Raw genomic sequence first — 27,336 nt, forward strand, 5'->3', positions numbered from 1 at the left:
GTACCACAAAGGGATAAAAGTGTCCAGAAGGAGGCTGCCCAAGACAAATGTCCCTTCCTGCTTTGTGATGGGGCCTTAGCTGTAGCCTTGGGAAAGTAACCTGAGAGCCTCCACATATTAACAGATATTCATCGACACCTTCCGAGTCTAAGACACTTGGCTGGCTCACCACCACGAGGACGTAGTTTTTGACAGAGGAATCTTACTTAACCATATGAAGTGGAAAATAGTGATGCCCCTCCTATTTTGCAGAATTCAAAATTTTACAAGTTAATGATCCTAAAATTATTCTGTGAGTCTTTGTACCTTCCCATCTAGACAGCAATCTATTTTCTCTGTGACTAAATGTGTCTTCTCACTACTCTTTCAGAGTTTACCCAGCACGTCCACACAGTACTGAGACCTTTCATATTGCCAATCCTGTACCATGTCAGTCACCTGTGCCTTTCTTTCCTCCCCTCTCTTCTCTCTTCCCACTGCCTCAGGTACCCTCTCTCCTCACTTATTATCCCTTCTCTTCTTTCTATCCATCTTTCTGCCTCTCTCTCTAACCTCATCTTTCTCCTCCTCTCCTGCTCTGCCACCCCACCACAGAATTCTTCCTCTCTCCTCTTTCCCCTTATTGCCTGTCTTCTCCTCTTCCGAGTTTGATTTCATCCCCCCCCCCCATCTGAGAGCCTTCCACATTTGAGAAGAGGCGGATTTGACCTCAGAGAACTCCACCAGCCCTCCGGAAGATGAGAGGGCTCCGCTCCGAGTGCACATCTATAAATCACTCCCATTAACTGGTCTGGGTGGTATTTACACTGCCAGGGCAGTCAATGAGGCGTGGAGAATGAGCGCCAAGATAGAGCCCACCCTGGGTTTGGCCCCTGGAAACTAGAACCGTAATTATTCTGATTGGCAGTTACCTCAGAATTCATAGGAGGAAAAGGGAGAGTGATCTCCCCCACCCAAGTGTGGGAGGTGGTCCAGGGAGTATTGTCATCAGAAAAAAAAAATCAAGAAGGTGTACTGGGCAGGAGGAAGCAGAGACAATGGCTGTCCATGTTCATCATGTCTAAAAGACAATTATTTTCAAGATGATTCCACACAAGCATGACCTTAGGGACTAAAGAATTGTTTCCTGAGTAAACTCCTGGAACATGATCTGCTGTCCACAGACACTTATTTTCATGTGTCCTAAGTCATTTCCTTGTATGGAATGTGGTGACTGACATGTTTGGGTTTTTTTTTTTAACATCCAGTGACAGTCTTTATAGTCACCAAGAGTAAGCTATTTTAGTACTTTAGTATTTTAGAACACAGTTTGTGGAAACTATCGTAAATCATTGAGAATGAATAAATTATTGAGATCGATTTAACTCCACACAACAAATACATTTCAAGGAGAAAATAACTAATAGACACCTGGAAAGGCAATGGGGTACTGAGTGGTTGTACAGCATCTGCTTTCAGACTTAGGAGGTGAGGATGGGTGTTGGCCTTGCCAGTGAGTGAGCCCCACCCACCCACAGTGTCTGGGGAGTGTGTTGGGTGTTCTTCTTCAGTCATACTTACACATGCTTCCTCCTAGCTTCTCTCACGTGGTGCGGCAGTCCTCCTCCAGGCTCCCTTGGGCGGTCAGGTCAATAACCTGCTCTCACACGTATTATCTCACTGGACTCTGGATTCCTGTTCAGTGGGGCAGGCAAGAGAATTAGAATTGTGCGAAACTGAACAAAGGAAGTCAGAGGGGGTGCAGTGACCTGGCTGCCCAGGATCCCACAGGACATCAAGGAGAGAGCTCAGACTCGGCTGAACTTCTCTGAGTACATCACTACCAAGTTCTCTCTCTCAGTCTCTCCTCTGTCCCTTCTTCCTTGGCCGATGCAGGGTTCATCTTCTTTGGCTCTCCTTCACTGGTCCCAGATCTTCCTTAGTTTTCCAAATGCAGGCATCATTTAAGGCAGGAGGACTCAAAGTTCACTGGCCATCACGATTTCCTTAGGGAATTCAACAAATTCAGCATTCCTCCCAACATGTCTCCATTGTCCTGATCCCAACACCATCTGAACGTCTTCTGACATTTTGATAGTGTTGCAGGTTACAGTGTTCAGAAGTCAGCCTTCTGCACAGGCTTGTGGAGAACGATGGAGATGAGAGGAATAGGTGAGGCAGGACCAGGCTCCGAGGCCATGGAACTGCATGCAGAAGGATGGAGCCGCTGCTACCCAAAGGCTGGCCAAAGGAATACTCACTGGATCCATGACCAGGCTCTGTACTGTGGCTTTGCTTCCTTGCATCATTGTCTGGGGGACTCTTGAGAGGAATCTGACTTGGCTTGGAAGCCACAGAAGCTGACAGCTGGGCAGAGAGTTTCTCAGAACTGCACACCACAGACATGTTTGGTGTGTTGATTTGTGATGGTTCAATTGCTTTATGCCTCTAAGTTTTACCTCAGTAATAACAATATAACTGTATTAGGAGTTGGGGCTATTTTATGGGATTAAGAAAACACCTCTTCTACAAAGCAACCTGGTAGATTTCCTATTAGGTCATTGTTTGAATTGGAGAACAAAATGACTAGCTGCCCCTGGAATAAAAAGGATGATGTCTTCAAAAATCCACAGAGGAGAGATAAATGTTACCTCTGTTGGAGAAACCTGACAAGTTGGAACAAAGAACAGGCAATAACTATGGCCTTTGTTTAAAATGTAATTAAGCTTCTAACCTTCTGGTCTGTTCAATGGTAAATATTGAACGTACTGGTGGAGGCAAATTCGGGGAGTTGATTGTGGAAGATGAGTAACTCCGGGGTGGTAACAAGTCCTGGGTTTGGATTTGATTGACAAGGCTGTCTCACTAAAGGTGGTGGCTCCCTGTCCTGGTGGCGGCTGGATCTAATGGAATCCACCAGTCTCAGGCTTTTCTTGTCCACTGTGGACACCACTGAACTTACCCCCACTAGTCTCAGCTTTAGGACGAATTTAGGGACTGAGCACTCTGAGGAATTCTTCCCTGCCGGAGGAGAGGGGACTGAGTAATTATGGGCTCTCCTAGATAGTGCCTGTCAGCCCTCAGTAGTGTTTCCCCATGTAAAATCTTCCTTATTATTCAGAAGTAATGACGAGAGGGATCTTTCCAACTCACTTCATTTGATGATGCAATTTAAAAATACATTTCCCCAGGGGCAAAATATGCCTGATAAACAGAAAGAACTATCTTTTAAAAGGGAACTTTAGTGCACGAACAGCTGTCTTCCATTTTTGGCATTGAAAAGGAACAAATAAAATGACTAATCTCACTAAGTATTAACAGTAAAAGTGCTGACAAAATCTTAACTATATACCTCACATCTTTAGTAACCCTGTAATTACAGCTCTGGCTAAACACACACTTGTGCACGTGCGTGCACAGACACACAGACACAGACACACACAGCTCACACAACACACCCAACGCAAGCACACAAACACACCTGTACTCTTACACATCTTCACACATAAGCACACACCCTTGATCATGCATGTTTTATAACATGTTTTATTAGTATCTATTTTTACCACTGTCTTCTTCCCCACAGATGGATCATATTTACATACTGACACCCCACATCAATACATTTTTTAATAAAATGTCTGGTTTTTTTTTTTTGGTGCCTGTCCTGAATCTCACTCTGTAGACCAGGCTGGCCTCAAACTCACAGAGATCCTCCTGCCTCTGCCTCCCGAGTGCTGGGATTAAAGGCATGTGCCACCACCGCCCAGCTCTCATTAATAAAATGTCTTTATGTAATGCCAGTAGATGATATTCTGCATCAATAATTATTGATAGATGTTGATCAGAACTAAGATTTGGTCTATATATACTTGATTAAAGCATCAAGCTGCATTTATTTTGATCTTTTCTTCCACAGTGATCACGGTTTGGTGGTTTATTATTAACACTGTAGGATCCTCACATGGGGCTGAGCCAGTGTGGCCTGAGATGCTGAGAAAATGAAGCTCCTCTGGGAGGTCAGAGGCAAGTCGGCAGGGGGAGGCTCCCTGGCTCAGGGAAAGGGCTGACCCAAGAGAAAGGCTTTCTGAATTCCTTTGGCCCAGACCCTTCCAGGCCTGGTCTTCCTCTCTGTTCTGGAAGAGAAGGTGGACTTTTGTCTGTGAGCTGCAGCCAAGTTTCATCCCCCCAGGGCCCTGAATTCTGCAGAGAACTGAGCCAATGCCAGTAGGAGAGGGCTTTGCAGCTCAGCTAGCCAAGGAGTGCATCTGCAAGGACCCAGGCTCTGGAGACAGCGGCTGTGGTCAGAAAGAGACATGCGGAGGTATCCGGAAGGAGAACTAGCCCTTGGGATAGCTACAGCACCTAAAGCCTTCAAGTTTTGACAAACATCTCTAAAATGTTCATTGTAGGCAGGAAGGGTGGTTGATTATAGGACTCTCCAGTCTCATCCAGCTGTAATTGCCTTTTAACAAAATAATGTGACTCATAGGGTCGAGTGGATGGGACATGTTCTTCTCTTCTTTCCTGGGCGGTACCCACATCACCTTGAACAAGAGAAAAAGCCATTTGGGCTGTGGGTCAAAGCCCTTCTGCCCTTCTGAAAAAGGGTAATGGTGAGGGGAGGCCAGGGGGTGGGACTGCCAGCAGATAGAAATAATGTAAGTCAAACAACAATAACAGATAGCATTTATTCAGTACTAGCCAAACATTGGGCACTTTGCATGCATTATTTCTCCCTAAATCAGCCAAAGTAGCTATTGGAATAGCTGTTGAAGGACTAGATGAAGGAGCGAAGCTTGGAGAGATCAAAGCATTTGTCCAAGCCCATACAGGGTCCTAAGTTCTAGACTGACTCCAGGTCTGTCTGATGCCAACTCTGTAGACATGTGGGGAGTGCCATTTGTTGCTCTTCTAGACGGAGACCCTAACCATGATGGAGAACACAAATAGAAAGAAAGGAAAGAAATTTGACTTGGGACTGGAAGACAGAAAACGGACAGACAGTCAGCAAGTCAGCTAGAACAGGAAAGGTGCAAGGTGACAGCCATCGTCCGGGATGTGGCTAGAACACAGTCACCACCCAGAAAGTTCAGTCCCCTGGGTGACCTGGGCAGAGGAGGAAAAGGTGGAGCAGGGTTAGACCCCTCTGCTAAGGGAAAAAAAGAAAAAAAGTCTACTTTCCCCAGGATTACCTGAATTCAAAACGAACATTCTATAGAACTCAGAAAGGGAAATGAATTGTCCCTTGGGCATTCGGTCCGCAGCCCCAGGCAAACAGCAATGCACTGATTGATAGTACCAACATTCGAGTAATGGGAAATGTGGTAGTATTGTGTTCCCCAAAATATTGTGCACCCTAATAAACTTATCTGGAGTCAGAGACAGAACAGCCACTAGATACAGAGGCTAGGAAATGGTGGCACTCACACCTTTAATCCTAGCACTCCAGAGGTAGAAATCCCTCTGGATCTCTGTGAGTTAAAGGACACATTGGAAACAGCCAGGCGGTGGTGACACACGCCTTTAATCCCAGGGAGTGATGGTAAAAACAGAAAGATATATAAGGTGTGAAGACCAGAAACTAGAAGGTTTTAGCTGGTTAAGGTTTTAGGCTTTGGAGCAGCACAGTTCAGCTGAGATTCATTCTGGATGAGGACTCAGAGGCTTCCAGTCTGAGGAAACAGGATCAGCTGAGGAACTGGCGAGGTGAGGTGGCTGTGGCCTGTTCTGTCTCTCTGATCTTCCAGTGTTCACTCCAATACCTGGCTCAGGTTTGATTTTATTAATAAGACTCTTTAAGATTCATGCTACAGGGAAATATTCTGGATGAGGCTAAATTTCAAAATATTCTGAGTAGGTACACAGGTACAAGGCCCCATGCAGCAGCTGCCTGGACATCCCCCCTGTCCCATCCCGTCCCCCGTCCCCCCTCCCCCCCGTCCGCGTGTCCCCCCCCATCCTATCAACAGCCGATCTGTGGAGACAGGTAAACCTAATGTTACATGCTAGGCACTCATTCATGCATAGCATTCTGAGATGTGAAGGCTTCTGTTTGGGGCATTTGTGATTTTTATTGAAAAAAATTATGCTGTATGGAGAAACATTTGTGGAGACACATCTGTGTTCTGCTCCTTAAGTGAGAAAGTTCCTGAATTTCTCTATCTATATTCTGCATGAGAATATGGACTACAGGTCTCTCTATTCAAATGCAGTAAGTAAGGGCTACGTGGGGATGAAGTTTTCATAATAAAGAACAATTATCTTATTTCAAAGAATGTCCATATCATTTTCAATACTTAGAATAATTTTGTAGGTAAATGACATCTCTAGGAACATAATCCCTCCGCTGGTGGGATTAGTCAATACTTAGAATCATTGGGTTTTTAAAGGACTGGTGGCCTCCGAAGGAAAAGGTGTTCGTGTTTTCCTGATCAAATGTTGAAGCTTTCATAGCTAACGAAATGCAGGTGATAGACAACCCTGGGTCTGCCAAGAGGTGGTTGCTTTCCCCTGCACTGTTACTGCGAGCTCAGTTCCTGTAGGCACGGTTCCAGACGCACGGGTTGTGATGACAAATGCGCTCGCTAGGGAGCTAATGGAAGAGTATGTTCTTACAATGTAGTTTCCGTGGCATGGGATGATGATTTTCAATTCCTAGCCGTAAGCCAGAACACTCCAAAATGTTCCTTTTTGTTGAACACATAGTTCTGATGGGTCCTACCTAGCACAGAGATCAGCCTGACAGTCCCCAGGAATCGCTTTCCTTTCTTGGCAAACACATTTGGAAACAGACCTGTGATGGCTCTTGACTAAAGAAATTTGATGAGTTTTCTTGGTTTACTTTTGATTGAATAAGAATCTTTGATGCTTATTTTGACCACAAAGCCTCCCTTTTCAAAAGACCCCTCCATATAATGATCATTATTACTGTCCATACCTAACTTCAAGAGCTCTGTGTCTAATGTCTCTGGGCAGTGATGATGTCCTTAAGTTTTATAAGATGTGGAGTTTAGTCATCTGTTTGCTCAGAAGCGAGAGGAAGATGGGCTCTGTGGGTCACCTCACACACTGTTCTAGTGGCAGATCGATGTGTATTTCACTGCTGCCGCCTCAGGAGGAGTTGTCTTGTTTCCCCTGGCTTCACTTTGATTTTCTGGATACATCTTTGGAGTTTCCCAGCTGTTTTCTAACAGTCACAGCCCTTTGTAAAAAGCCTGAAACATCCTGTAGGAGCCTATTTGCTAAAACACATTTGTGGGTGCTGGTTATTGTCAGTTCGTTACAGCTGGAGCCCGGAGATAGGACAGTGTGTTGTCTGCTTTTGCAGCAAACACAATTTTAATGAAAGCAATCATTCAGGGATTTCCTTATCACATTTGCTTTCTATGCCTGGGCCCCTTTCATGAAGGGAAATGGGAAAAAAAACTGGGCAATCTAAAGCAAACCAGACTTTGTCTGTTGATATTGGTAACCTTGAAGATGTGGCTTACACACGGTGAGGCACCCCCAAACAAATTCCTTGGAAACAATCAGCAATCCTAATAGTTTTCAAGGCCTCACACTCCGGGGACTTCCTCTGTGGTGGAAAGCCACCAGGAAATTGGAAAGAGGCAGCAGCCTCAGCCCTGCCTGGGAACAGCCCTTGCCTGTTTCTAACAGCTCAGTGGGGTTGTAGCCCTTTTTATTGATCATTCAATACCTGCCAGGTACTGAGTTACTGGCCGTGACCCCCAGAGCTGTGCCTCTGCTGCAAGGTCTTTGCTCCACTCTGGGGGTGGTGGGGTGTCAGGGAGTATAGGAATCTCACACTCACTAAAAGGGATGGAGCTCCTGGGAACCTGACTGGGAGTGCTGTGCCATTTTCTAGTCCACAGCTGTGGATGATGTATATTAGAATCAAATGCCCCACGTGGCTGCTGTGTCTGGCGACTTGAGCATCAGGACACTTTATGACGGAGGGCATCATTTTCTTTCATTTCAGTTGGCTGCAGCTGGGTCTACCCGAGGTGGCTTGCATCTCCTCACCCATCATGTAGGACCCTAGGTTTGATAAGGGGGCTCATCAGCTCTTTCCAGGAAGTGGCATTTTGTGTCTCTGTAGAGTGACTCTGTGGTCTAATTTTGAAAAAGTACCTGTGGCTTTCGGTGCATCTTGTCATGATCTCATTAGATTTCTAATCTGTAATATTGTCTTGTGTTGTTATGGGTTTGGAAGACATGAACTTAACAACTGTCTTAGTTTCTTAGGGTTTCTATTGCTGTGAAGAGACACCATGACCACGGCAATTCTTATAAAATTTAATTGGGGCTGGCTTACGGTTCAGAGGTTTAGTCCATTATCATCATGGCGGGAAACAAGGCAGCATGCAGGCAGGCATGGCCTAGAGAAGGAGCTGAGAGTTCTATATCTTGACTCACAGGCAACAGGAAATGGTCTTTTTCACTAGGAGTAGCTTGAACATAGGAGACCTAAAAACCCACCCCCATAGTGACACACTTCCTCCACAAGGCCACAACTACTCCAACAAGGCCACATCTCCCATCAGTGTCATTCCCTTTGGGGACCATTTCCTTTCAAATTCAAGAGAATTTGTGTACATGTCTTAGTCTGGGCACTCTTTCAATGCAGTGGACACAGGGAAAAAAGGTGACCTGGCTTACTCTCAGTTCTGACGTGGAAACTGGTAAGTTTCACTGCCAATGACACAATGGTTTCTGCTCAGTTTCTCTGCGTTGGCAAATGCAAGGGGCCATCTTGGCATAGAGATGGCTTGGCAGGCAGAATCCTACATACCTGTTTTAAATAGAAGTTAGTGTGCTCTCATGTGTGGGACACTGGGGATCATGTGTGCCTTCTGTAAGGATTATTCCCTCTGGGAGGTATGCTGTTCAGTTTTGTCTTCCTAAAGAGCCTCAGACATGCTCAGTGAGCTCGGAGGGTTTCTGAGAGACTGAGCCGGATGTGTGTTGAAGTTGGCTACTATCTGAGATCACCTTCTTCCCATCTACCCTTCTGATTTGTGAAATGCTGAGATGACTAGGGGAGAGTTCTCCATTCAGCCCCTACTGAAGCTTCAGGATTCAATCCCCACTCCTCACATTAGGAGATAATCACACGTTAAGTCGTTCAGTAAGTAAGAAATGTAGCGTTCAGGCCTGCTTAACCAGACCAGCTGCACTGGAAACCTTCTTAGCTTTTAAATGTGAAGCCTTGTTCTTGTTCTAATTTTTTAATTAAATAGTGATATATTTTCAGGATCTTGCTTGTTTTTGCTGTTTAGACAGGATCTCACACTATCACTCAGCCTTGTCTGAAAAATCACTGTGTGTTCCACACTGGCCTTGAACTCACGGCAATCCTCCTGCCTCGGATTACCGAGGGCTTGGATTACAGGCATGAACTGTGATGCCTGCCTGGAGTCTTCACTCTAAAAACTAAAAGATGTCTACTTTCAAATGGTCTTGGTGTCAGCAGTTTTAGAAGAATGCTAGTCCATCCAGGTACAATGTGAGACTCACCGACTTCCTGGGGCCTGAGAACCTCTCCCAGGAGTTGATGGAGGTTTGGCAGCTGTTCTAGAACACTGAGTATGAGTTGGGACTTGCAAGCACCTCTCACCAGCTCAAAGGGCCCCACGGTCAGAAATTTATTACTTTTTTGACTCAACATTCTGCACCTGGAAAATTAGGAAAACACTGTGAGGATCCACTTTGTGAGTTCATCAAAACCTTCCCTAGAGTAAGTTATATTTTGGGCGGGGTGGGTGGATTTGTATGTTTGCATGTTTGTGGGTGTTTACGTGCTTGTGGAGGCCATAGATCAACATTGGCTTGTTCCTCAATTGCTCTCCACCTGCGTTTTTAGACAGAGTCTCTTGCTGAACCTGGGTCAAGTTTTGCTACTGCCTGGACACCAAGGTTTGGGGGTAGCAGCTGTGGCAGTGAAGGAGTTAAGGGCAGAATGTGGCAACTGGATACATCGATCATTTCAAGCTGAAACCACCCAAGGAGCCGTAACTTCAGAGAGGCCCTTTGACCCATGTTCCCTAAGTACAGCAAGTCATAAAGCTTGTCTCAGGAGGGATGTCCTCCTCATGGCAGGTGTGGGGAGTAGCTTCAGTCACAAGAGACTGGAATTGGAGCTACAATGAAGTTGAGTGAACAAATTGAAGTAGCCCTTACCTGCCATGCCCCCCCACACCCTCATCTAGTTCTTAGTAACATCCTTAGAATTTATGACCCCAGTTCACCTGCCCTCGGTCCTGACGTTGGTCACAGATGCAGTGTTCTTTCAAACAGTAGAAGAGCACTATTCTTCCGTCAGTTCTCCAGACCCATTCCCTTGTGAAGGTCTCCAGAATTCAACTGGTCTCCTGCTAATCAGACTTTTGAGTACTTAAGCTCTTGGAGCCCATTAGAGAACTCCCATAAGAAGGGTGTAGAGAGAGTCTCTATCTCTTTCCTCTACAGGAGAGAATGTGGTAGTGGTTGAGGGGGTACGTCTGGGAAAAGGCAGCTGTTGGGGTGTCTGTGGCTTTTCAGCGGAAGATGAATGTGACTGGTTTCTTTCATCCATTTGTTCAACAGGTATTTAGTGAGAATTTCCCATGTGTGAAGTACTTAGTTAAGGGATGGTGTCTTCATCAGTGTTCTATTGCTGTAAAAAGGCACCATGACCATGGAAACACTTATAAAAGAAAGCATTATTCTGGAGCTCACTTACAGTTTTAGAGGTTTAGTCCATTATTGACATGGCAGGGAGCATGGTAGCATGCAGGCAGACATGGTGCTGGAAAAATTGCTGAGAGCTACATCCTAATCCTGAAGCAGAGAGAGAGAGAGAGAGAGAGAGAGAGAGAGAGAGAGAGAGAGAGAGAGAGAGAGAGACTGACTGACTGACTTTGGGCTTGGCATGGGCTTTTGAAACCTCAAAGCCCACCCTCAGTGACACAATTCCTCCAACAAGGCCACACCCTCTAATCCTTTCCAGAAGTGCCACTCCATGGGACCAAGCATTTGAATCTATGAGCTTATGGGGACCATTCTCAGTCAAATCACCACATATGGAAAGGAAATAATCATGGCCTCTGGGACTCTAGGGTGTGGGTAGCTGAGGCCATGCCAGTGGATAGCTCAGTACTGTGTAGAAATGTCACTGTCAGGGCCGACAGGGACAGTGGAGGAATCCCAGATGAAGAAGGTGTTGTGGAGGAGTAACAGAGCCAAGATGGTAGATGTTTGATTGGCATGTACAAAGTGAATTGAAATGTTTGCCTAGAGGGTGATAAAGAGAAGCAGCCTCTGAAGGGTAGCCTTAGCACAGTGCTAAGTAAAGTTGTGGGTAGGGGGCTGGGGAGGAATGGGGGTGACACTCAATGATGTCACTGATAGACCCTGACCCTCAATGTAGGCTGAGGATTCATGGGGTGGTTCTGACCCAGAAAGGGGCTGACTAGACTCTCACAATTGAGAAATGGCTCTGGCTGCCTTGAGGGAGGGATGCACAGAGACTAGTTTGTAAGACAAGCGGGGCACCGTCTTGACTGGACCATGTGTAAGCACACACCGTTCCTTTCACTGTGGAGTGGAATGGGGCTGCGTCTACACTGAGCACCAGGATATGCAGATCTCAAGAGGATGTTTGCTTGCGTCTGAGTTTTGGATGTTCAGTTCCTTTGCTTTTTTTTGAGAAAGGGTCTTGTGTAACTGAGGCTGGCCTTGAACTTGCTGTGTAGGCAAGGATGGCCTTAAACTCCAAATCCTCATGTTTCTGCTGCTAGAGTGATGGAATTACAGGCGAACATTTAGGTCTTAGGATGTAACTCAAAGCCTCATAAAGCCAGGAAGACCTCTTGGGACAGGGAGTTCGAAGAGTTAAATGTCAGATGAGTGACAGTTTTATGCACAAGTGTTATTATTTCTACACTCATGCCAAATGTTTCCAGGTTATTATTAGCCCATCTGAACAGCCCACCAACACAAGGCTAGTGACAATGAATTGTGTTAAACCCGCTCAAACGTAAATACTCACCTAAGTACTGGGATTTAAGGCAGGCGTTTCTGAAGGGCGTTTCCAAAAGAGCTAATGATAGGGTTCAATTTTACTAAAGATCTGGACTTGATGCATGCATTTAGATGTCGTTTTGCAAATATGATTTGACATCTAAACCCCAAAGGTATATTCTGAGCAAAGATGCTGTTGTCCTCAGAAGGAATGAAGGGTCCTGTTAAACCCAGGAACCATTTCTCCCCTTTCTTGCCCTCATCTGGGCCGTTTCTGTGACTCAGACTCTGTGAACAGGGAGTGCTGAGGGGAAGCTCCTGTAGCAATCCACCAAGGTCAAGGGTAAGAGGCAGATAATGAAAAGATAAATATTTAAAGGCAACAGTCTTGCAGAAATGAAGACAGAGAGGCACGCCAGATCTTTGACTGCAAGATAAAGTCCTAACAGGTGCTGGGACTTGGGTCAACACTACGACTAGAATAGAAATTCTAATGAGAACAGCAGAGTGACCCTGAGAGCTAAGAAGTGAGGCTCTGCGGTGGAGCGTGCGGTCTGTCTCAAATGCTCCCTTCGTCACAGAGCTGTCCCCAGTCGTCAGCTTCCTCACTTTCTTCTCCTCCTTCCTTTCTTCCTGGGCCAGGCATCCGTTTACTCTGCCTTGCGTGTTTGCGTGTTCGCTTTAGCCTGAATCTACACACAGGTTTACTTATCTCCTTGCTCTATTAGGCAAAATGGGGTAGAAGTTGGTGTATCGTAGGAAGACCTTTGAAACAGGCCAGTGGCTCCCAGTAGCCAGGGCTTCCGGGTAGTAGGTGCCCGTCAGAATGGCAGATGAGGTCTGTCTCCTGAAGACTTAGATCTCTGGCTTTGCCACTTAGACATGTGGCCCCAGGAAGTGGTTCAATCCTTCTCTGTCTCAGTTTCTCCCATTAAATGAACAATGAACGTTTGTGGCTTATTTTTATTATTTATTTATCAATTATTTTCAAAGCATGGCCTCACTGTTAGCCTAGACTGGTCAGATCTCGATACCTAGTTCAGGCTGGCTTAAAATTTACGACAATCCTTCTGTCTGATCCTTTTGAGTTCTGGGATTATAGGCCTGAGCCACCTCCTCTGGCTTGAATGATGTATTTTTAAAACTCAAGTATGGAGCATAAAAAATATCGATTTCTACTGTCTAGTATTTAATGATGGTCTGTTATAAATGTCCACAGTTTCAAGATTATAATAAGTGGAAAACTTCATCCCTCTCATACCTGTGAGTGGGTGGCCTTGTTTTAACAAATGGAGCCAAGATACTCCACAGAATTAACGATGTGTTAGCTGAAGCACACACTCAAAGAGAACCCAGAGCCATGGTTAGATGACTGAAATAAATGATGGAAGAAGGGAGTGGGTCCTCAGAATCCTGTCAAGGTCACTGGGGACATTTGGTCTTTGTTTTTATTAGCGCGCTAATAACACACACACACACACACACACACACACACACACATTTTGTGGTGTTGAAAATACTTCCGTATTTCACACAGAGTCTCAACAGTTGATGGCTGGCAAAGTCTGCGTTTTCTAGAAGGTGCGGGTCTGTGATGTCACGGACAGCAATCCTCTCAGCGTTCTTGATTGCGGGAATCAGGGAACTCTGTGCTGCAGCTTAGATTTCCAGTGTGACTTTAGATAGCATGTCTGCCTTCTACTCACGCCGAGCTGCCCTGCCCTCAGAGTGCAAGAGCTGTGGAAGGAATCGGCTGTTGAGCTTTTGGGATGGTCTTGGGTTCCCTTGGGACCTTGCTAGTTCCCGACTCACATGCTTTTAATTTGGACTTTGTATCATTCCATGAGCTGTATTTTCCTCTCTGCAAGCTCAAAGACGTGAGGACTGCACAGCTCATAGGTGAAAAGACAGGGATTTGAACTCAAGTTCGTCTTACACCAGTAGCCCCTCACTGCACTCAACCCCGCCTCCTGAGTACACCAGCAAGTCACTGTCCAGAGGCACTGGCGCAGTTTTAGGTGACTCAGTCACAAACTTGAGATAACATCTATGTTCCAGGGTTATCACGAGAATACATTCAGAAGGCAGTTACCCAAGAATGTTCGTACCTACCAGTGGTCAATTATTCAGGCCAAGTAGACATTTCAAAGGGAGATCTTAGCTAGACAAACCCTGCTTCCTCCAGGCACCTATATAACAAAATAGCACGGATGGAGAGCAGATACGCCTCTAACCATGTGCCCAGGGCACAACCTGGAGAGGGTCTCTAGCAAATGCCCTGTGCTGCTGGTTTGCAAGAGAGCAAGGTGTACACATTTCTTCTTCTTCTCAAGAAACCCAGCTCTAGACAGGAGACAGGCAAACAGGAAGTAAGTGTAGTGCATGGCTTGTGAGAGATATTTCTCAGGAAAGACCTCTAGAGACTGAGTTTTAGAGGTTATGTGAGAGTCAGCCAGAGACGAAAGGGGAATATTGTGTGGGGGAGCGCTATGGTCAAAAGACCCACAGGCAGGAGGGCAGCTCTCAAGGTGGAATGTTCTGGGAGGAAGGAGTGCTTGAGAGCAGGGAAGGACCACTGGGACTGTGGTCCTAGGCCCTGAATGCTGTGCTGAAGGATCTGGATGGTGTCCAGGAGGTAATGGTCCAGTCCCTGAAGACTCTATTTAGGGAGCATCAGGGCACATTGCTGTTTTGGAAAATCCACAATAATGGGGAATGTGCAAGACTGTTGGAATCAAGAGAGACGGATATATAAGTGGAGTTAAAAGGTTATAATGGTAGTTTAGGGAGAAAAAGATATGGTCTTGAGTAATTATAGTAGAGACAGGGAGGGGGGATTGACTGAGGCTGTGTTTCAGAGCACGCAGTCGTCAGACTGGAGATCAGGTCCACTCCGGAGAAAAAGGAAAACCAATGTCTAAGATACGTGTCTACTCTGAGCAACTAGATAGTATTAGAAAGAGACACAGTGTGTCACTTCAAGAAATCCAGCTTTGACCAGGAGAGGGACAAACAATGAACAAACAAACAGAAAAGTACAGAGCATGAATTAGGAGTCAAGAATTTCCAAGTCTATGTTATGTTACATGGCAGTCTGAAAAATGCTTTGCCCACGTCATTCTGTCTCATATTCATATCAGTTTGTCAAGTGGCTGGTGACTCATTTTATCATTGCGGAAGGTAGAGCTCAGAATAATCAAGGTAGATGCTTGCCTGCTGTATCCCAGAAACAGTGAGCGGTGGAGGAGGAGGGATTTACACCCAGGTGTCGGACTCCAAGCCTGTGGTGCGGTCACTGGCGTGTGCCAGCTCTTCCGGGGGTGAGAGATCCCAGGAAGAGAAAGTGTGTTTCTCTTACAGCCGTTCCAGGTTTTGCCTGCATGGAAATGCGTGGAAGCAAACTTGTTTTTATGCGGGGATTGGTGGGTGGTGAATGGGAGAGAGAGCCAAGACAACCAACTAGTTGGCATCAAGGTAAAGTTTTTCTTCTGCCTCCTCCAGAGTCTCTGTGGGTGAAGCAGGTCCTTAAGGGAAGACTCTTCATGTTGGTGCTTTCAGCTGTAGTGAGCGTGTTGGAAGTGTCTCAAGTCGCAGCTCAGGAAGTCCAGGCTCACACCCCTGTGCCGGCTTACTTCTCGTGGGTAGGCACGGCATCCCCGCAAGCTTCCAGAAGCCACAGAAAACAAACACACTCAGGAAATAATCACCAGTGATACGGCTGCAAGTGACCTGAAAGTGATGGGATGCTGGCCACTCCTAGACATCAGCGGTGTGTGGGTGCGAAGGCTTGGGTGAGGCAGGATTTGTAGATGAGGCTCTCAGTGACCTTTCTTCTGAACTTAGCTTTCTTCTGTGTGTCTGTGAAGCCTGAAATTCATCCCTCCCCTTTCAAAATGTAACTTTGTATTCCAAAGAGGAAGCTCAGGCGTAGCTTCCTTAGTCATTTCGCCACGAAGAAGAGTCACTGTCTGGGGTCTGGTCTTGTGGACGTGTTTGAGCACAGGGCAGGGGATGAATGAAATGCCTGTCATCAGAGAGGAAGGCAGGAAACGTACAAACGACCGCAGGTTAACCAGTAGGCCATTTTTAGGCAAGTCAGTTCAGGTTGTTTAGTAAATTGTCGGCAGAGAGAAACTTAATTCATAAGTTTGTTCTTTACCCTTGGTTATAATTTGGCCAGCCAGAGGAAGGCGGAGCACCCCGAGCTTGACCTCTGACCTCTGACCTGCCATCCGGCAGTTACCTCTTGTGGAGAATCTGGGTTAGTGACGGATTTTCCATTGGGATGTGGGCATCTCTGAAGGTGTGCTAGCATTCCGTGGATAAAATATTGCCTTGGTTGTTGTGTTCACTGACCTACGCTGATGTATGTAGATGGGTGATGGGCAGGAGGCAAAACAAGAGGATGGCAAGAAGGAATGGGCACTGCCCATCAGGACAAGTGGGCCGACTCTTTAATCTACCTGAAAAGTCAAAGTAGATGTGGCGTGGGGAATCTCATGATCACGTGTGGTGTCCTTACCGTGACCAGGAGCATGCAGTGACAAGAACGTATGCGATGTCTATCGGGCTACTGAGTTCTCTGTTGCCCTCTGGAGTCCTCAGAAGTTTCATTCTCTTCCCTTGCAAAAGCGACAAGAATTTCTGCCTCCAGCAGGTTTGGGGTCTTCTCCCCCTGATGCTTTATTAACCGCCCTCCTCACGTCTTCCCTCAGGAGGAAGTCACCCCTCTTCCTGCACACAGGAGCAAGGCAAAGGTGAAGATGTAAGTCTCTAATTGTTATTTTTAGAGACTAGCGCACAGTCAATGAGATGATCAACATCAGGATGGCATACTCCAGGATGGCCTTGAACTCCAGATCTTCCTGCCTCCACCTCCCAAGTGCTGGGATTATAGGCGTGTGCCACTGTGCCAGCCCCGAATCCTTTATAATTGAGGAACATATTTATTCAAAAATCTAGCAAATATGATACAGTTTTGGTATGCAGTAGGTCTACTTATAAAAAGAATAATTTTAAAAACCCAGTATTTTTGTTCAGAGTTTATAGAGAACTATAGCTCCTTTTCTTCACGATTGCTATTTTTTTTTTTTTTTTTTGGTTTTTTCGAGACAGGGTTTCTCTGTGTAGCTTTGCGCCTTTTCCTGGAACTCACTTGGTAGCCCAGGCTGGCCTCGAACTCACAGAGATCCGCCTGGCTCTGCCTCCCGAGTGCTGGGATTAAAGGCGTGCGCCACCACCGCCCGGCCACGATTGCTATTTTTTAAGCCGAGCGGTGGTAATTAAGGTGAACCCACAGCCGCAGCTGCAGTGTATGAAGGGTAAGCCTCTTCCCACTGCCCTTGTCTGTCCTTTACCATTGGTTGCACTTTCCACTTCTTCAAAGGCCTACCGAGATGGCTGGCAAATTTTTAATCATCAAATCAAAGCTCCTTATTAGAATTGTTTCTTCGGTGTAATGCAAGACATGCTGTGGGTAATTTGATCAGCGCAGTCATTTCCATAATTAGAACTAGATTCTGTCTCCCTGAAATATGTGCCGGGTCCACTGTTGAAGTCACACAAAAGCGATGCACAGTCTGCGTATTGTGTGGCCCCAAACCAGCTGTTGCTTCAAACCATTACGTACGTAAGGAGGCATGTCCGCATTACCTCTGACAGCTTGTCCATCATCCCAGCAGACCCACATTTGCCCTTCTACTCTGCGCTTGGCTTGTCAGTTGGTGACTAATGACATGCAAGTCAGGACATTTCACCGTCTCTGTTTAGGGGTGTGGCATGGGTGCCCACCCACCAGAGACATCCAAACCTGCCTGGGATTCTCACCGTCAGGGGAAAGACCTGTTCAGATGTTCTCTCTTAGTGTTGTTTTCCTCCTGTGGACCTCTGTGCACATGCTCACCTTGGAATGATGTGGACAAAGCCTCCTGGGCTCACTGTGATCAAGGCTAGTCCATCTTTATTTTAAAGAAGGAACACCTGGACAGCAAGTGCATTTACCTGAGACTCTCCTGTGGCCTGCCTTAGAGAGCTGTGTTCTAGTGCTCAGGGAAGCTGGGGCTCCACCCCCAGGAGCTCCCAGTCAGCCTGCCCTGCCCTCTCCTTCCCTCCAACCCTGCTCCACACAGCAGTTACAATAAAGTCCCTTGTACACATGCTTCGTACCACACGTTATTTTCAAGTTGCAAAATTGAGATATCTCAGCTACCCTTCCCTCCAGCTGCTCCCACATTGCCTAACAGTAGCCTGGCTTGCACAAGTCCCTTGGCACATGTCTTTGAACGTTCTCAGTTGTCATTGATCTAGTAACTTCTTTTTCCTCATGGCCAGCATGAGATCCTTTTTTTTTCTTAGACAATAATGAAAATTCCTCTTATCCATATTCCTAGATGTTTCTCTGATGGTGTTGAATACCTTTCCCTAACCATTTAAATATTAGAGATGTGTAGGTATCTAAGTTCACAACAACATAAATAGGAGTTTTAGACTCTGCTGTCATCCTACTGCTCTAACCCAACTCCATGTTCAAGAGTTTTCCACGCTTCCTTACAGGCTTTGCCATATGTGTTGTAAAACACACATGGCTGTGACCCATGTGACTTGTGTGATATTTCCACTCAACATCATTTAGAGTTGGTTTTCCATGTCACTCTACTGCCTTCTGTTTTAGTATGGCGGTTCTGTTCTCATCTCTGGGAAATGGGTGATGGTGGAAAGAGAAGAGGATTTGTAGTCCTATGGGAATGCCACACAAAAGTTTTGAGCCCCAGCTTCTTTCACCAGTGAAGGAGGACAAAATGTATATCAGGCACACTGTAGAGTGCCGGGCATTTCACAGACGTGCCTTCTCGTTTATTACCTAGTTTGAGTCATTTGATTTTATGGCTTACTGTTTTGAAACTTTTCTGTGATTGTTTGATTAGACGCTCCCAGGACACCACTCACCTCGCCTAAACTACAGCTGTCACCTTTGGGTTGTCTGGTGTCACTTCCTAGGTCTTGTGTTGAAAGACAGACATGGGCTGCCTTGGGTCTTCAGTAATGTGTATGGCTGTTTCAGCTTGAATGGTTGTAAGATTTTTATGTTCCAAGACCTGTTACCTTCATTGAAGTTGTCAAGAAAGGAAAATCAGGGTTAACAACATCCTCTTATTTTCCTTTTTTCATTTTTCTTTATTAAGAAAATTTCTACTCACTCTACATACCACCCACAGATCCCACCTTCTCCCTCCTCCCTCCCTCCAGTCCTCCCTCCCAAGCCACCCCAAATCCCCACATCCCCCAAATCAAGGTTTCCCACCGGGAGTCAGCAGAGTCCAGCACACTGAGCCTAGGCAGGTCCAAGCCCCTCCCCACTGCACCAAGGCTGCGCAAGGCGTCACACCGCAGGCACCGGACTCCCCAAAGCCTGCCCATGCACCAGGGACGGATCCCAATCCCTTTATTTTCTTTATGATTCCTGCTCACCTGCCATTGAGCAAACTGAGTCACTCAGTCCTTTGTCACGCTCATCTCAAGTACCTTAACTGTAAAACCCAACCCAACCAACCAACCAACCCACCCACCAACCAACCAAACACCCAACCAAACAACCCACCCACCAACCAAACAACCAAACAACCAACCAAACAACCAACCAAACAACCAACCCACCAACCAACCCACCAACCAACCAAACAACCCACCAACTAACCCACCAACCAACCAAACAACCCACCAACCAACCCACCAACCAACCAACCAACCCACCAACCCACCCACCAACCAACCAACCTACTAACCAATCCAACCAACCAACCCACCCACCCACCTACCAACCAACCCACCCACCAACCAACCCACCCACCCACCCACCCACCCACCAACCAACCAAACAAAAACCCCCTAACTCCATACCCTGCCTCTCCCTACCCTCTTTGCAAACTAAGCCACTTTGGACAATATCATAGCCTTTGTCAGACACAAGAATGTCCACTGGCTGGAGTATCAGCTCAGAGCACTTAAAATTATTTTATTTATGGGAGTAACATTTGACATGAAGGGCGTGGTGAGGGGGCCTTGGTGTCACGTGCCCTGCATAAATGCTCTTAGTTTTAATATGATAGTTGGTGGGCTGTGGAATTTTGGCCTTGTCTTTGTCAGCTAATCGCTGTTGTTCAACTTGATGGTTCTTCTGGAGAGAGACACACTTGCTTACAGCTAACATTTTTCATGCCAAGTTTGGGAGATTCAAATCAGACTGACTGTCAAACCACATGCTCAAGTATACTCTTTTCTTTAAAGTTAAGGCTTGCCATTTTAGAGCTAAGCTGTTTTTCTTATTTCCAAAGTGAAGATTATTCACAAGACTGCATGCATGTATTGCATGGCCCAAAGACTGTATCTCATAAGGGAAAAAGTATTTTTAAAAATTCCATCCAGGATTTCTAGTCCAGTCACACAGTTGTCCATCATCTCCATTTTCAGCCTCGTGGTAAAATTCTTGTTCTCTAGCACACCTGTTAGCAGTTGCCCCAGAGATCTCTGTGTTTTTAGACAGGGTCTCCTTTTTTTTTTTTTTTTTTTTTTTTTTGAGCTGAGGATCGAACCCAGGGCCTTGCGCTTGCTAGGCAAGCACTCTACCACTGAGCTAAATCCCCAACCCCGACAGGGTCTCCTATAGCCCAGGCTGGTCTTGAACTTGTTACGTGGCTGACAATAACTTTGAACTTGAGATTCTTCTGCCTCTAACTCCCAAGTGCTGGGATTAAAGGTGTGTGCTACCTCTCCTGGACCGTACTGTCCTATAAGCTGTATTGCGTCTGTCAGTCAATAGTTGTTTATGTAGGATGTGTGGCAGGGGAAGGAGGGAGCCGTTCCTAGAAACCAAACCCCAGGTCTCTTTACCTGCTAGGCAAAGGTTCTTCCACTCAGCTACGAAACTAGCCTGTGTAGGAATTCTTTATTTCAGTACAGCCTTCTGATATTTATTTTAAGAATTACTACTTAAAAAAAAAAACCTTTCTGTATGAATTCTTAAATCAATTGGGGAATGTTATTTATGATGGTTGCTTAATCTTTAGCCCAAGAGAAGGAAAGCTTGACACCATAAAAATGGCCAAAGGCACCCTCCGCATGTCAACCTGCCCAAACATGTCTCCCTTGCCTGTGTTCTCTTCGTCCACTCTTGAAATCTGGCCTGACTGAAGCCAGGAAAGAGGCAGGCCGGAAATGACAGGGTGTGGCCTTGAGAGTCCATGGGACACAGCCAGTTCAGACTGGGGTTTCCACCTTCGGAGTTCAACTGACTTCAGTGTTAGGCAGAGTCATTTCTTGCAGGGCAGAGCTTTTTATCAAACCTCTAATCAGTTCCCCCGTGTGATGATAAAGGAACTAGATGTCTCTCTCAAACCTGATGGGGTTGAGCCTCGTCTTTTTAGAAAGTAGTTATAAAATCACCTTAGAAAAACCCAGTACACCACATTTCCCATTGAAAAAAATCAAACATTTTGTTTTGCTGTGATTGGGACTCCCACCAGGACTTATCAAGTAGAAGTTATTATTTAGATATGGAAAAGGATAATGTCACTGGGAGAACAGATTGAGTTATTGAGACAAGCAACAGCAAAACCTTTACAGTTTTTGACATGTTCCAGCAGATGCCCCAAGTGATGCTGAGCAGCACCACACAGGTTGTGAGAGCACTGCAGGCCTGGAATCCTGGCTCTTCTTGCTGCCTGTGAGTATTCCCTTTGCACCTTAATTTTCTCATCTGTAGAATGGGAATAGCACCACTATGATCACCTCTCTTGAGAGCTAATGCAATGATTAAATGAGTCAGCATTTATAAAGTGCTATAAAAGAGTCCTGTGGCACAGAGTAAAGGTGACAAGCCAGCTGCTACTGTCACCCCAGATGAAGGACGTGTTTATTTGCAAAAACTTAGGTTGCATTTATGGTGTAGAACATGAGGTTTTAAGATGCACACTGTGAAATGGCTAAACTGAGCTAATTAGCATATATATTACTTTACACGTATTTAGTGGTAGAACATTGAAAAAAACCTACACTCACACCTAATGGAAACATTGCTATTAATCATAGTCACCATGGTTCTAGTGACTTTTCATCGTTGTGATAAAACACCATAACCAAAAGCAGCTAGAGGAAGAAAGGGTTTATTTCAGCTTACAGGTGTAGCCTGTCATACAGGAATTCGGAGCAGAGGCCATGTAGCAGGTTACTGGCTTGCTCACCGTGACTCGCCCAGCCTACTTCCTTATACTAACCCAGGACCACCTGCTCAGGGGTGGCACGGCCCGCAGTATGCTGGACCCTCCCCCATCAATCATTAATCAAGAAGATACCCTCCTGACTTGCCGACAGGCCTCCCGATGAAGGCTCCCGATGAAGGCGTTGTTCTCCGCTGAGGTTCCTCTTCACCGATAACTTTAGCTTATGCCACGTTTACAAACAAAGCAAACCAAAGCAGCCAACAACAACCCAAACAAAGGAACAAACCCCATGCAAAGCCCAACCAGGACAACAAGAGATCTCTTGAAATTATTCCTCTTGCCGGAGAATGTTTCCTGTTTGACCACATCGCATTATTCTCCCAATTCTCCGTTCCTCGCCCTCCCCCAGCCCCGGTAGCCACCATTCCGCTCATGGTCTCTGTGAGTCTTGTGTTTTGGATTTCATGTGATACTGGTTTCTGGCTTGTTTCGCTTAACATGTGTGCTCCAGGCTCGACATACAATGTTGCCAGTAAACTGGCCCAAGGTTCTTCCGGGGAAAGTTGTTAATCCTGGCCTTGCTTCTCTGCTTTTAAATGTGTGCCAACATTTCTTCTGTCTCACCCAGTGCAGACTCAGTGACATCTGGAAATCTCAAGTCTACTCCTTATCTAAAGCTGAAAGTGACAAGTGGCACACTGTGTTGGGAAACCGTCCTTTTAGAATCTGTCATTGCTTAAAGGGAACTGACATACCAAGTAGGGAACGAAGGAGGACATCTAATAGTGAAAACATGGCCTTTTCTGGACCATGACGGCAAAATGCTACAATTCTAAATATGCCAATTTGTAATTCTCTCCCTGTGTGATTATATGATCAGTTCTTGTCTTCATTATTGGCCTTTAAAGTCACAGGCAGGAGGATTGAGTTTTGTCCAGCAATAAATTCTGTTGACCAACGTCTGATACGTAGTACCTGTTCAAATATAGTTGTTAAATGAATGGATGAATGCATGGCTTGGTCATAATGATTCTCTGAAAGTCATCGTGTTTAGGTGCTAGCCACAAAAGAAGCGTGCACGTAGTTAATAGTCTAATTTACACTCAGCATGTTTACTAAGAAAGAAGCTGGTGGATGGAAAAATCGAGGTAAAAACCATTAACCCAGCCAAGAGATGGGCTTGAGCAAGGGCTCAAATCCTGTGAGTCCTACTTTGGATGTGTTTCCATAAAACAAAAAGGGACTTAAAGAATAAAAATATTATGTGGTGGCTGAAATCTGTAATCTCAACATTCCATATGGTGATGTGGAGGCAGATGATTCAGCTCACAGAAGCATTGTGTTGAACACACATGCACACATAAGGCACACGCATATTCCCATACACACTCGCTTGCTCATGCACGCACACGCGCCTTCACATACACACACATACAGAGCACATGCATGCACACAATATGCATCTTTAAAATGCCACCTTGCTTCTCTCCGTAGCCTTTTCCTTTCTTGTTCTGTGGCTCAGGAATCTATGAATGCAAAAAGAGAAACAGGCAGTTGGTGTGTGCTCTTCTGGAAGAGACGTGGATATCCAGAGACACCTGCGACCCAAGCCCTCCTCTCACAGGCTGGATTGTTATGACATTTCCCGGAGTTCTGATCAAATTAAAGTGTACTGACCCTCAGGCAGATGGTTGTTTTTTAAAAATAAATGCTTCCTAATTGTAAAACATGGGTTTCATTTTTATCATCTTCACACATACATAGTATGTGCTTTTGTCATCTTCTACCCCAGTCCCCTCTCATCCCTCTTCCTCCTCTCTCTTCACAACCTTCTTGGTCTTGAACAGCGGAGGGCTGGTATCAGTAATGGCGATAAGAAGTGAATACGGCTTCTTGCCGAATATTCACCAAGTCGGCAAATGGATGCCTTAGCTACTCCTGAATCGAGCCCCTAAAGCCCTTTCCCTCCAACAGTGCTTCTGAAGCATTTCTAAGTCGGGCTCTGTGGTCACCCTCTGTCCTCTTGGACCTTCAGACTTCCTCTGAGTTTCTCTAAGTCCCAAGGGCACATCTCAAATGTCCCACTTTCCTGCTGTGCTTGGCTCACGGGAACATGGCTTCATCACGGAAAGAGGATGCCTTAGACATTTGTTTTTTTCACAACATCTAAATTCCCTGTAATCAGAGAGAGGTTTTTCTGTCTCCAATAAGGTATAAATCAACCAGTCGATTGATCATTCAATCAAACAACAACAAAATCAAAGTATGTCAATAGAGTGCTGTTCTAAATCTCCAGGTGGGATTTTGATATGCGGCGTTTTTAGTAATAATTGTTGTGGCATTCACCCCAGCTGGTGGGTCAAGGTGGAGGCCTGGTTGTCTCCTGGGCAGGCTGCCTCCATTCTGCAAGGCTCCATAAGACTGTGATGCTCCAAGAACGAAGACTTTCATTTATTTAATTTTTCGGTTAGCTGAGGTTTAACCAGAGGACTAGCTTGAGTTCTTGATGGAAAACTTTCTAAAATTCTTTCTTTCTTTCTTTCTTTTTTTTTGTATCAAAAGGATAGGACAGTGGAAAAGTTTCTCTGATAGTTAAGAACATTACAGGTCTCTTGGGATCATTTTCCGGCTACTAAAAAAAAAAAAAAAAATTACAGCTAGAGACTTGATTGGTTGACAGGGATGTGGAAACTAGTTAAAAATGAGATCCCTGGGGGCGAATTGTTACTCCTGACTTTTAAAGATGGGTCATAAATAGTATTTACTGATCACTGCCTACTTTATAGGCCACAGACCTTTCTCTTCAGGAGCCTGTATTTGAGGGAGGGGTTTACATAGTTATTGCCCAGTGTAAGTAATTAAAAGGTACCAAGCGAGTGCTACTAGAGCTCAGAGCAGAGGGCTATGGGGGTCCTGAGAAAGGCCTGGCCATCTGCCGGGAAGATGGGGGTGGTCCAGGACATGTAGGCAGGAGAGTGCAGTCTTTGAGAATACACAGGGACCTGGTGTGCACATCTCTGCACTGGAGAGGAGGCTGGAGCAGGCTGGGAAGTGCTCCTTTGTAAATACCATTTAGCAACAGTTAAACAATCTGATTAGTGTTCTGGAAAGTTGACTCTGGCAGAGGTGGGACAGAGCTATGGGAGAGAGAGATGGCTTTGATTAACTAGTCAGTTAATATTAAGAAAAAGCTTTCACTCTTTCAATATTTATATATTGACCCGATTACAGTTGGTAATGCTGTTTTATCTCAAAGTAGGAAGGCATTTTGATAACATTTAGGAATCATGTTATTATCTTTACTTTAAACGTCGGGAAACTGAGGTACAACAAGCAAACCCTAGTTAAAAAGAAGTCTTGACGTTTCTTCCAATTACTGTAGACCTTAGCCCCCCCCCCAACTATTACAGCACATTTATGATTTAATTAACTTGCAGAAATCCATATGGTTTTTGTTACAAAGACTAAAGGAATGTGCTTTTCATAACGAATGGCATATGGCCTCCAATAGCTCTCCGCTTGCGTGTTTTAACAAATGAACAAGTACATAAATTAGATGCCTCGGGTCAGTTAGCAAACTGAAGCTGATTTCCTTCTGTTCTCTCTAATTGAAACTGTGTTTCTGACAAATATCAGGAGATTTCAGAAGGCCGTGGGTGTAAACACACATAGCGTGGTTTGAGCAATCTTTTTCTCCCATGGCCTAGCCCCTTTGAAGAGTCAACATTTGTCCACATTCCAGTATATGTAGTAGCCAGCTGAACTCTGATTTTTTTTTTAATGCAGCTTCATGCTTTGGAAAAATTTAGTTGACTTAAATGATACAATCGTGGAAAAAAAAAACAAAACAAAATGAAACCCCCAACCCCTCACACAAACAATAACAAATTGAACAAAAGCTAGTGAGCTACAAGGTAACTTTGTGTTTGGTCCCTTAAATGGTACAGGGGACAGTAATTCATGGGAGATGCTGCCTTGCTGGACAAATGTCAAGTGGACAGGCTCCCTTGTAATCTCCGGAGTTATGGAGCACCCTTCCTGTTTTAGGAGACACGCTGTAGAGTTCTGCTTTCTCAGCCCACTCTCTACCTCATCCTTTTGTTGATTTAGCAGGTTTCCCGACAGAGTCTGAGAATGAACGCTTTGCAGCTTTCACAGTATCGTACTATAAAATCCGCCAGTGACTATTTGTACTCGAGGTCAGTGACATCCTCTCATTGGAATTCCCTGGACTCTGAATTTATAAGATAGTCCAAAACTGCTTTTGTCTGTGATGGAAAAATACAGCATACTAACTGTAAGCCAGTTGATTTGCAAAGTATTTGAGGTTCAGGTTTAGCTACGTGCACCACACTGGCAGGTTGCTTGTATAAAAAGTGCTTGTATTTATATCCCGCTAATAACATATTTGATTTAATTAAATAGAAGTATATCAACCATTAAAGGAAATTGAAAACAGACACAATTCTGAATTAAAGTAACTAAGAAAAAAAAGAACATTTTAATTAATATTAAGATGTATACACATATTTTCTATTCAAAAGCCCGATTTCCTAGGAATAAAAACACACAATTTAGGGTAATTAATTTAGTAGGCATAAACCCAATAGTCCAAGTAATAAAATTTTAGCATCTGTTTTCTATCTGAAATGCCACAGTGGATTCCTGTGTTTCTGACTTTAGCGCATCTTATATTTACTACAATGTATATCCCTTTGTGGGCGGGTCATAGCTTCTCTCTTAAGCTAATATCTTCCATTATACTCTAATTACAGATGGTGGATATAGATGATTGGTGACTCAGAGGCTGATGGACTGGATCCTCACAATCATCGTGTACTCCGGGGCATCTCTAATCCAGGACTGAGCAGTTTGGTGAGGAAGAGACGCCCTTTGACAGAAACCTGGGTTTAGCCTGCCAGAATCTTCCTGGCATTTGTCAGGAAATGTGGGGAAAAGAAGTGATCCTGGGAACGATTTTCCTCTTTAGCAAAATACTTCTTCCTTCCTTCCTTTTTTTTTTTTTTTTTTTAAAGTGATCTTGCCCCAAACCAACTAACAGACTAACAGTGCATCTCAAAAACACATTGTAAATTCATTTCATATTTGGGACTCAGATACCAGTATCTGTAAGATA

At 45.1% G+C, this 27,336-nt stretch overlaps 1 long non-coding RNA gene across 5 annotated transcripts in view; it reads left to right on the forward strand.

Moving 5' to 3' along the window:
- The window catches only part of LOC128117010 (uncharacterized), a 166,227-nt gene that overhangs the window by 109,272 nt on the left and 29,619 nt on the right, over positions 1-27,336 (forward strand). For all 5 annotated transcript variants that reach the window (XR_008220669.1, XR_008220670.1, XR_008220671.1 and 2 more), the window contains exons 3-5: positions 21,624-21,703; positions 26,310-26,398; positions 26,975-27,074. This is a non-coding gene — a long non-coding RNA (uncharacterized LOC128117010). The remainder of the gene's footprint in view (positions 1-21,623; positions 21,704-26,309; positions 26,399-26,974; positions 27,075-27,336) is intronic.

Source organism: Peromyscus californicus, unplaced genomic scaffold, assembly GCF_007827085.1.
Source record: "Peromyscus californicus insignis strain IS unplaced genomic scaffold, ASM782708v3 Scaffold_20__1_contigs__length_68692818, whole genome shotgun sequence".
NCBI lineage: Eukaryota > Metazoa > Chordata > Mammalia > Rodentia > Cricetidae > Peromyscus > Peromyscus californicus.